Genomic DNA, 10,613 nt, shown 5'->3' with positions numbered 1-10,613 from the left:
TGTGTGGGTTCCGCATTGAGACCGTCACCCGCCTTTCCTCTCTTTGGACAGGGCAGTTGCCCACAAAGCGAGAGAAAGGGGATTCAGGCCTCGCCGCTTTCACCATCTCCCAGTACCTTCTGCAGATGTTGATCGATGCGAAGGTCACGAAGAACATCCCGGTCATGAAGGCCTGGATGCTGATGGTCTCCGGCTTAGCGAAGCCCTGGTCCAGGAGCATCTACTGGCACAACACTTCTTCCGTCATGTCCGGCACTCTCCCGTCCACCTCCTTCAGCTTCAGGGCCACCGTCTGCTTCATCCAGGGCTCCAGGGTTGGAGCAGCCTGGTTCGGCTTCCTGGTGGCCTGTTGGCTTGAGGAGGCTTCAGGAGGAGATGTCCTGGCCTGGGTCTGCTCACGTGGTCCATCAGCCTTCTCCTTCCGGGTGGCAGGGTTGCTGGTTGAGGCCATGGCTTCTTCCAGCTGTTCCTGTCGCTTGGGGAGGATCTTCGATAGCTCTTTCCTGAAGGGGGCGGAGCTATGCAAATCTTCTCCTTGCTGGCCGAGGTTCTTCCACAAAATTTCTTCCGCAGCGGTTCCTCGTCGAGCTTCTTCTTCTGCGGCCGAGCTTCTTCGAAGATCCCCTTCAGCAGCGGCTCTTCTCCGAAGGTCTCTGTCGCAGTTCTCCTTCTTCTTCCCGGCAGCGATCTCCCGGAGATTCTTCCCCGATGGCGGCTTCTCCCTTCTGCATCGTCGTCTTCGCTGGTTCTTCTCCGCAGTTCGTCGCCGGCTTCGTCTGGAACGCTCTTGGATCGCTAAGCTAGTGTTAATAGCCCCCAGTGGTTCTCCGAGCTATCTATCCTTACAAGGACTGATAAGAACAGATACTACACTTGATCTTAGCCAAGAGGCCGAGAAGCGACAGGTGACAACTAGCTGTTTACTTGCCCTTTACGTCTCTGGGCCAGACCGCCAAGATGTATTTTTCCAGCCCCGACTCGTCTGCACGCAAACTTTTCATCCTGCTGCTACCTCCAATGCCACTCTTTGTGCCCCCCCATACTGGGAATATGATACCCTGTAATATGAGGGAACAGGGATATAATGCCTGTAAGATGAGGAAACAGGGACATGTCCCTGTTCCTTCATATTACCGGCTTTATGTCCCTGTTCCCTCATATTACAGGTATTATGTCCCTGTTCCATCATATTACCGGCATTATGTCCCTGTTCCTTCATATTACAGGAATTATGTCCCCGTTCCTTCATATTACCGGCATTATGTCCCTGTTCCATCATATTACCGGCATTATGTCCCTGTTCCTTCCTATTACAGGCATTATGTCCCTGTTCCTTCATATTACCGGCATAATGCGCCTGTTCCCTCATATTACAGGCATTATGTCCCTGATCCTTCATATAACAGGCTTCATGTCCCTGTTCCTTCATCTTACTGACATTATCTCCTTGTACTTTCATATTACCGGCATTATGTCCCTGTTCCCTCATTTTACCGGCATTATGTCCCTGTTCCTTCATATTACCGGCATTATGTCCTTGTTCCCTCATCTTAACGGCATTTTGTCCCTGTCCCTTCATTTTACCGGCATTATGTCCATGTTCCTTCATATTACCGGCATTATGTCCCTGTTCCTTCATATTTCCGGCATTATGTCCCTGTTCCTTCATATTACCGGCATTATGTCCCTGTTTCTTCATATTACCGGCATTATGTCCCTTTTCCCTCATCTTACAGGCATTATGTCTCTATTAATTCATATTACCGGCATCACGTCCCTGTTCCTTCATATTACAGGTATTATGTCCCTGTTCCATCATTTTACAGGCATTATGTCCCTGTTCCTACATATTACAGGCAATATGTCCCTGTTCCTTTAAATTACAGGCTTCATGTCCCTGTTCCTTCATATTACAGGCATTATGTCCCTGTTCCCTCATCTTTGAGGCATTATGTCCCTGTTCCTTCATATTACAGGCATTATGTCCCTGTTCCTTCATAATACCGGCATAATGTCCGTGTCCCTTCATATTACTGGTATTATGTCCCGTGTAGGAGGGCACAGGGACATAATGCCGGTAATATGTCCCTGTTCCCTCATCTTTGAGGCATTATGTCCCTGTTTCTTCATATTACCTGCATTATGTCCTTATTGCTTCATATTACCGGCATTATGTCCCTGTTCCCTCATCTTACCAGCATTATGTGCCTGTTCCTTCATATTACCGACATTATGTCCCTGTTCCTTCATATTACCGGCATTATGTCCCTGTTCCTTCATATTACCGGCATTATGTCCCTGTTTCTTCATATTACAGGCATTATGTCCCTGTTCCTGCATATTACAGGCATTATGTCCTATTCCTTCATATTACCGGCATTATGTCCCTGTTCCTTCATATTACCGGCATTATGTCCCTGTTCCCCCATATGACCGGCATTATGTCCCTGTTCCTTCATATTACCGGCACAATTTCCCTGTTCCTTTATATTACAGGCATTATGTCCCTGTTTCTTCATATTACCTGCATTATGTCCCTGTTCCCTCTTCTTACCAGCATTATGTCCCTGCTCCTTCATATTATAGGCATTATGTCCCTGCTCCCTCATATTACCGGCATTATATCCCTGTTCCTTCATATTACCGGCATTATGTCCCTGTTCCTTCATATTACAGGCATTTTTCCCTGTTCCCTCATCTGAACCGGCATTATGTCCCTATTCCTTCATATTACCGGCATTATGTCCCTGTTCCCTCTTCTGAACCGGCATGATGTGCCTGTTCCTTCATCTTACCGGCATTATGTCCCTGTTCCTTCATATTATCGGCATTACGTCCCTGTTCCTTTATATTATCGGCATTACGTCCCTGTTTCTTCATATTACCGCCATTACGTCCCTGTTCCTGCATATTACCGGCATTATGTCCCTGTTCCTTCATATTACCGGCATTACGTCCTGGCTCCTTCATATTATCGACATTATGTCCCTGTTCCCTCATCTTAACGGCATTATGTCCCTGTTCCTTCATATTATCGGCATTACCTCCCTGTTCCTTCATATTACAGGGATTATTTCCTTGTTCCTTCAAATTACAGGCATTATGTCCCTGTTCCATCATAGTACCGGCATTATGTCCCTTTTCCTTCATATTACCGGCATTATGTCCCTGTTCCTTCATATTACCGGCATTGTTTCCTTGTTCCTTCATCTTACAGGCATTATGTCCCTGTTCCCTCATCTTACCGGCATTATCTCGCTGTTCCCTCATCATACCGGCATTATGTCCCTGTTCCCTCCTCTTACCGGCATTATGTCCCTGTTCCTTCATATTACCGGCATTATCTTCCAGTTCCTTCATATTACGAGCATTATGTCCCTGTTCCTTCATATTTCCAGCATTATGTCCCTGTTCCTTCATATTACCGGCATTATGTCCCTGCTCCTTCATATTACCGGCATTATGTCCCTGCTCCTTCATATTACCGGCTTTATGTCCTTATTCCTTCATATTACCGGCATTATGTCTCTGTTCCTTCATATTACCGGCATTATGTCCCTGTTCCCTCATCTTACCGGCATTATGTCCCTGTTTCTTCATATTACCGGCATTATTTTCCTGTTCCTTCATATTACCGGCATTATGTCCCTGTTCCTGCATATTACAGGCATTATGTCCCTATTCCTTCATCTTACCGGCATTATGTCCCTGTTTCTTCATATTACCGGCATTATTTCCCTGTTCCTTCATATTACCGGCATTATGTCCCTGTTCACTCATCTTACCAGCATTATGTCCCTGTTCCTTCCTATTACCGGCATTATGTCCCTGTTCACTCATCTTACCGGCATTATGTCCCTGTTCCTTCATATTACCGGCATTATGTCCCTGTTCCTTCATATTTCCGGCATTTTGTCCCTGTTCCTTCATATTACCGGCATTATGTCCCTGTTCCTTCATATTTCCGGCATTATGTCCCTGTTCCTTCATATTACCGGCATTATGTCCCTGTTCCTTCATATTGCAGGCATTATGTCCCTGTTCCTTCATATTACCGGCATTATGTCCCTGTTCACTCATCTTACCAGCATTATGTGCCTGTTCCTTCATATTACAGGCATTATGTCCCTGATCCTTCATATTACAGGCATTATGTCCCTGTTCCTTTATATTACCGGCATTATGTCCCTGTTCCTTCATATTACCGGCATTATGTCCCTGTTCCTTCATATTACCGGCACAATTTCCCTGTTCCTTCATATTACCGACATTATGTCCCTGTTTCTTCATATTACCGGCATTATGTGCCTCTTCCTTCATATTACCGGCATTATGTCCCTGTTCCCTTATATTACATAAATTATGTCCCTGTTCCTTCATATTACCGGCATTATGTCCCTGTTCCTTCATATTACCGGCATTATGTCCCTGTTTCTTCATATTACCGGCATTATGTCCCTGTTCCCTCATATTACAGCCATTTTGTCCCTGATCCTTCATATTACAGGCATTATCTTCCAGTTCCTTCATATTACGAGCATTATGTCCCTGTTCCTTCATATTTCCAGCATTATGTCCCTGTTCCTTCATATTACCGGCATTATGTCCCTGCTCCTTCATATTACCGGCATTATGTCCCTGCTCCTTCATATTACCGGCTTTATGTCCTTATTCCTTCATATTACCGCCATTATGTCTCTGTTCCTTCATATTACCGGCATTATGTCCCTGTTCCATCATCTTACCGGCATTATGTCCCTGTTTCTTCATATTACAGGCATTATGTCCCTATTCCTTCATCTTACCGGCATTATGTCCCTGTTTCTTCATATTACCGGCATTATTTCCCTGTTCCTTCATATTACCGGCATTATGTCCCTGTTCCTGCATATTACAGGCATTATGTCCATATTCCTTCATCTTACCGGCATTATGTCCCTGTTTCTTCATATTACCGGCATTATTTCCCTGTTCCTTCATATTACCGGCATTATGTCCCTGTTCCTGCATATTACAGGCATTATGTCCCTATTCCTTCATCTTACCGGCATTATGTCCCTGTTTCTTCATATTACCGGCATTATTTCCCTGTTCCTTCATATTACCGGCATTATGTCCCTGTTCCCTCATATTACCGGCATTATGTCCCTGTTCCTTCATATTACCGGCATTATGTCCCTGTTCCCTCATATTACCGGCATTATGTCCCTGTTCCTTCATATTACCGGCATTATGTCCCTGTTCACTCATCTTACCAGTATTATGTCCTTGTACCTTCATTTTACCTGCATTATGTCCTTGTTCCTTCATATTACCGGCATTTTGTCCCTATTCACTCATCTTACCGGCATTATGTCCCTGTTCACTCATCTTACCAGCATTATGTCCCTGTTCCTTCCTATTACCGGCATTATGTCCCTGTTCACTCATCTTACCGGCATTATGTCCCTGTTCATTCATATTACCGGCATTATGTCCCTGTTCCTTCATATTTCCGGCATTTTGTCCCTGTTCCTTCATATTACCGGCATTATGTCCCTGTTCCTTCATATTTCCGGCATTATGTCCCTGTTCCTTCATATTACCGGCATTATGTCCCTGTTCCTTCATATTGCAGGCATTATGTCCCTGTTTCTTCATATTACCGGCACAATTTCCCTGTTCCTTCATATTACCGACATTATGTCCCTGTTTCTTCATATTACAGGCATTATGTGCCTCTTCCTTCATATTACCGGCATTATGTCCCTGTTCCCTTATATTACATGCATTATGTCCCTGTTCCTTGATATTACCGGCATTATGTCCCTGTTCCTTCATATTACAGGCATTATGTCCCTGTTCCTTCATATTACCGCCATTATTTCCCTGTTCCTTCATATTACCGGCACTATGTCCCTGTTCCTTCATATTACCGGCATTATGTCCCTGTTCCTTCATATTACAGGCATTATTTCCCTGTTCCTTCATATTACCGGCATTATGTCCCTGTTCCTTCATATTACCGGCATTATGTCCCTGTTCCTTCATATTTCCGGCATTATGTCCCTGTTCCTTCATATTACCGGCATTATGTCCCTGTTTCTTCATATTACCGGCATTATGTCCCTGTTCCCTCATCTTACCAGTATTATGTCCTTGTACCTTCATTTTACCTGCATTATGTCCTTGTTCCTTCATATTACCGGCATTTTGTCCCTATTCACTCATCTTACCGGCATTAAGTCCCTGTTCACTCATCTTACCAGCATTATGTCCCTGTTCCTTCCTATTACCGGCTTTATGTCCCTGTTCCTTCATATTACTGGCATTATGTCCCTGTTCCTTCATATTTCCGGCATTATGTCCCTGTTCCTTCATATTACAGGCATTATTTCCCTGTTCCTTCATATTACCGGCATTATGTCCCTGTTCCTTCATATTACCGGCATTATGTCCCTGTTCCTTCATATTTCCGGCATTATGTCCCTGTTCCTTCATATTACCGGCATTATGTCCCTGTTTCTTCATATTACCGGCATTATGTCCCTGTTCCCTCATCTTACCGGCATTTTGTCCCTGTTCACTCATCTTACCAGTATTATGTCCTTGTACCTTCATTTTACCTGCATTATGTCCTTGTTCCTTCATATTACCGGCATTATGTCCCTGTTCACTCATCTTACCAGCATTATGTCCCTGTTCCTTACTATTACCGGCTTTATGTCCCTGTTCCTTCATATTACTGGCTTTATGTCCCTGTTCCTTCATATTATCGGCATTATGTCCCTGTTCCCTCATCTTAACGGCATTATGTCCCTGTTCCTTCATATTACAGGGATTATTTCCCTGTTCCTTCATATTACCTGCACAATTTCCCTGTTCCTTCATATTACCGGCATTATGTCCCTGTTTCTTCATATTACAGGCATTATGTCCCTATTCCTTCATATTACACGCATTATTTCCCTGTTACTTCATATTACCGGCATTATGTCCCTGTTCCTTCATATTACCAGCATTTTGTCCCTGATCCTTCATATTACAGGCTTCATGTCCTTGTTCCTTCATATTACCGGCATTATGTCCCTGTTTCTTCATATTACCGGCATTATGTCCCTGTTCCTTCATATTACCGGCATTGATTCCCTGTTCCTGCATATTACCGGCATTATGTCCCTTTTCATATGATCTGAATTATGTCCTTGTTCCTTCATCTTACAGGTCATTATGTTCCTGTTCCCTCATCTTACCGGCATTATGTTCCTGTTCCCTCCTCTTACCGGCATTATGTCCTATTCCTTCATATTACCGGCATTATGTCCCTGTTCCTTCATATTATCGGCAGTACGTCTCTGTTCCTTCATATTACCGGCATTACGTCCCTGTTCCTCCATATAATCGGCATTTTGTCCTTGTTCCTTCAAAGTACCGGCATTATGTTCTTGTTCTTTCATATTACCGGCATTATGTCCCTGTTCCTTCATATTACCGCATTATGTTCCTGTTCCTTCATATTACAGGCATTATGTCCCTGTTCCTTCATATTACATGCATTATTTCCCTGTTCCTTCATATTACCGGAATTATGTCCCTGTTCCTTCATATTACAGGCATTATGTCCCTGTTCCTTCATATTACAGGCATTATGTCCCTGATCCTTCATATTACAGGCATTATGTCCGTGTTCCTTCATATTACCGGCATTATGTCCCTGTTCCTTCATATTTCCGGCATTATGTCCCTGTTCCTTCATATTACCGGCATTATGTCCCTGTTTCTTCATATTACCGGCATTATGTCCCTGTTCCCTCATCTTACCGGCATTTTGTCCCTGTTCACTCATCTTACCAGTATTATGTCCTTGTACCTTCATTTTACCTGCATTATGCCCTTGTTCCTTCATATTACCGGCATTTTGTCCCTATTCACTCATCTTACCGGCATTACGTCCCTGTTCACTCATCTTACCAGCATTATGTCCCTGTTCCTTCCTATTACCGGCTTTATGTCCCTGTTCCTTCATATTACTGGCATTATGTCCCTATTCCTTCATATTTCCGGCATTATGTCCCTGTTCCTTCATATTACCGGCATTATGTCCCTGTTCCTTCATATTTCCGGCATTATGTCCCTGTTCCTTCATATTACCGGCATTATGTCCCTGTTCCTTCATATTGCAGGCATTATGTCCCTGTTCCTTCATATTACCGGCATTATTTCCCTGTTCCTTCATATTACCAGCATTATGTCCCTGTTCCTTCATATTACCACCATTATATCCCTGTTCCTTCATATTACCAGAATTATGTCCCTGTTCCTTCTTATTACCGGCATTATGTCCCTGTTCCTTCATATTACATGCATTATGTCCCTGTTCCCTCATCTTACCAGCATTATGTGCCTCTTCCTTCATATTACAGGCATTATTGTCCTTTTCCTTCATATTTCCGGCATTATGTCCCTGTTCCTTCATATTACCGGCATTATGTCCCTGTTCCTTCATATTACCGGCATTATGTCCTTATTCCTTCATATTACCGGCATTATGTCCCTGTTCCTTCATATTACAGGCATTATGTCTCTGTTCCTTCAACATACCGGCTTTATGTCCCTGTTCCCTCATCTAAACCGCCATTATGTCCCTATTCCTTCATATTACCGGCATTATGTCCCTGTTCCCTCATCTGAACTGGCATTATGTGCCTGTTCCTTCATCTTACCGGCATTATGTCCCTGTTCCTTCATATTACAGGCATTATGTCCCTTTTCCATCATAGTACCGGCATTATGTCCCTGTTCCTTCATATTACCGGCATTTTCTCCCTGTTCCTTCATATTACCGGCATTATCTTCCAGTTCCTTCATATTTCCAGCATTATGTCCCTGTTCCTTCATATTACAGGCATTATGTTCCTGCTCCTTCATATTACCGGCATTATGTCCTTATTCCTTCATATTACCGGCATTATGTCTCTGTTCCTTCATATTACCGGCATTATGTCCCTGTTCCCTCATCTTACCAGCATTATGTGCCTGTTCCTTCATATTACCGGCATTATGTCCCTGTTTCTTCATATTATAGGCATTATGTCCCTATTCCTTCATATTATAGGCATTATTTCCCTGTTCCTTCATATTACCGGCATTATGTCCCTGTTCCTGCATATTACAGGCATTATGTCCCTGTTCCTTCATATTACCGGCATTATGTCCCTGTTCCCCCATATGACCGGCATTATGTCCCTGTTCCTTCATATTACCGGCACAATTTCCCTGTTCCTTCATATTACCGGCATTATGTCCCTGCTCCTTCATATTACCGGCATTATGTCCCTGTTCCCCCATATGACCGGCATTATGTCCCTGTTCCTTCATATTACCGGCACAATTTCCCTGTTCCTTCATATTACCGGCATTATGTCCCTGTTCCCTCATCTTACCGGCATTATGTCCCTGATCCTTCATATTACCGGCATTATGTCCCTGTTCCCTCATATTACCAGCATTATGTCCCTGTTCCTTTATATTACAGGCATTATGTCCCTGTTCCTTCATATTACCGGCATAATGTCCCTGTTCCTTCATATTACAGGCATTATATCCCTGTTCCTTCATATTGCCGGCATTATGTCCCTGTTCCTTCATATTACCGGCATTACGTCCCTGTTTCCTCATATTACAGGCATTATGTCCCTGTTCCTTCATATTACCGGCATTATGTCCCTGTTTCTTCATATTACCGGCATTAGGTCCCTGTTCCTTCTTATTACAGGCATTATGTCCCTGTTCCTTCATATTACCGGCATTATGTCCCTGTTCCTTCTTATTACAGGCATTATGTCCCTGTTCCTTCATATTACATGTATTATGTCCCTGTTCCCTCATCTTACCAGCATTATGTGCCTCTTCCTTCATATTACAGGCATTATATCCTTTTCCTTCATATTTCCAGCATTATGTCCCTGTTCCTTCATATTACCGGCATTTTGTCCCTGTTCCTTCATATTACCGGCATTATGTCCTTTTCCTTCATATTTCCGGCATTATGTCCTTATTTCTTCATATTACCGGCATTATGTCCCTATTCCTTCATATTACAGGCATTATGTCCCTGTTCCTTCATATTACCGGCATTATGTCCCTGTTCCTTCATATTACCGGCATTATGTCCCTGTTCCTTCATATTACAGGCATTATATCCCTGTTCCTTCATATTACAGGCATTATGTCCCTGTTCCTTCATATTACCGGCATTATGTCCCTGTTCCTTCTTATTACAGGCATTATGTCCCTGTTCCTTCATATTACATGTATTATGTCCCTGTTCCTTCATATTACATGCATTATGTCCCTGTTCCCTCATCTTACCAGCATTATGTGCCTCTTCCTTCATATTACCGGCATTATGTCCCTGTCCCTTCATATTACAGGCATTATGTCCCTGTTCCTTCATATTACAGGCATTATGTCCCTGTTCCCTTATATCACCGGAATTATTTTCCTGTTCCTTCATATTTCCGGCATTATGTCCCTGTTCCTTCATATTACCGGCATTATGTCCCTGTTCCTTAATATTACAGGCATTATGTCCCTGTTCCTTCATATTACCGGCATTATTTCCCTGTTCCTTC

At 43.4% G+C, this 10,613-nt stretch overlaps 1 pseudogene; it reads right to left on the bottom strand.

The window, feature by feature from the left end:
• Positions 1-801: 801 nt before the first annotated feature.
• LOC142697995 (U2 spliceosomal RNA) lies at positions 802-903 on the bottom strand (annotated as a pseudogene).
• Positions 904-10,613: the final 9,710 nt, after the last annotated feature.

Source organism: Rhinoderma darwinii (assembly GCF_050947455.1).
Source record: "Rhinoderma darwinii isolate aRhiDar2 chromosome 11 unlocalized genomic scaffold, aRhiDar2.hap1 SUPER_11_unloc_12, whole genome shotgun sequence".
NCBI lineage: Eukaryota > Metazoa > Chordata > Amphibia > Anura > Rhinodermatidae > Rhinoderma > Rhinoderma darwinii.
This window is presented reverse-complemented; position numbering and strand designations above follow the sequence as displayed.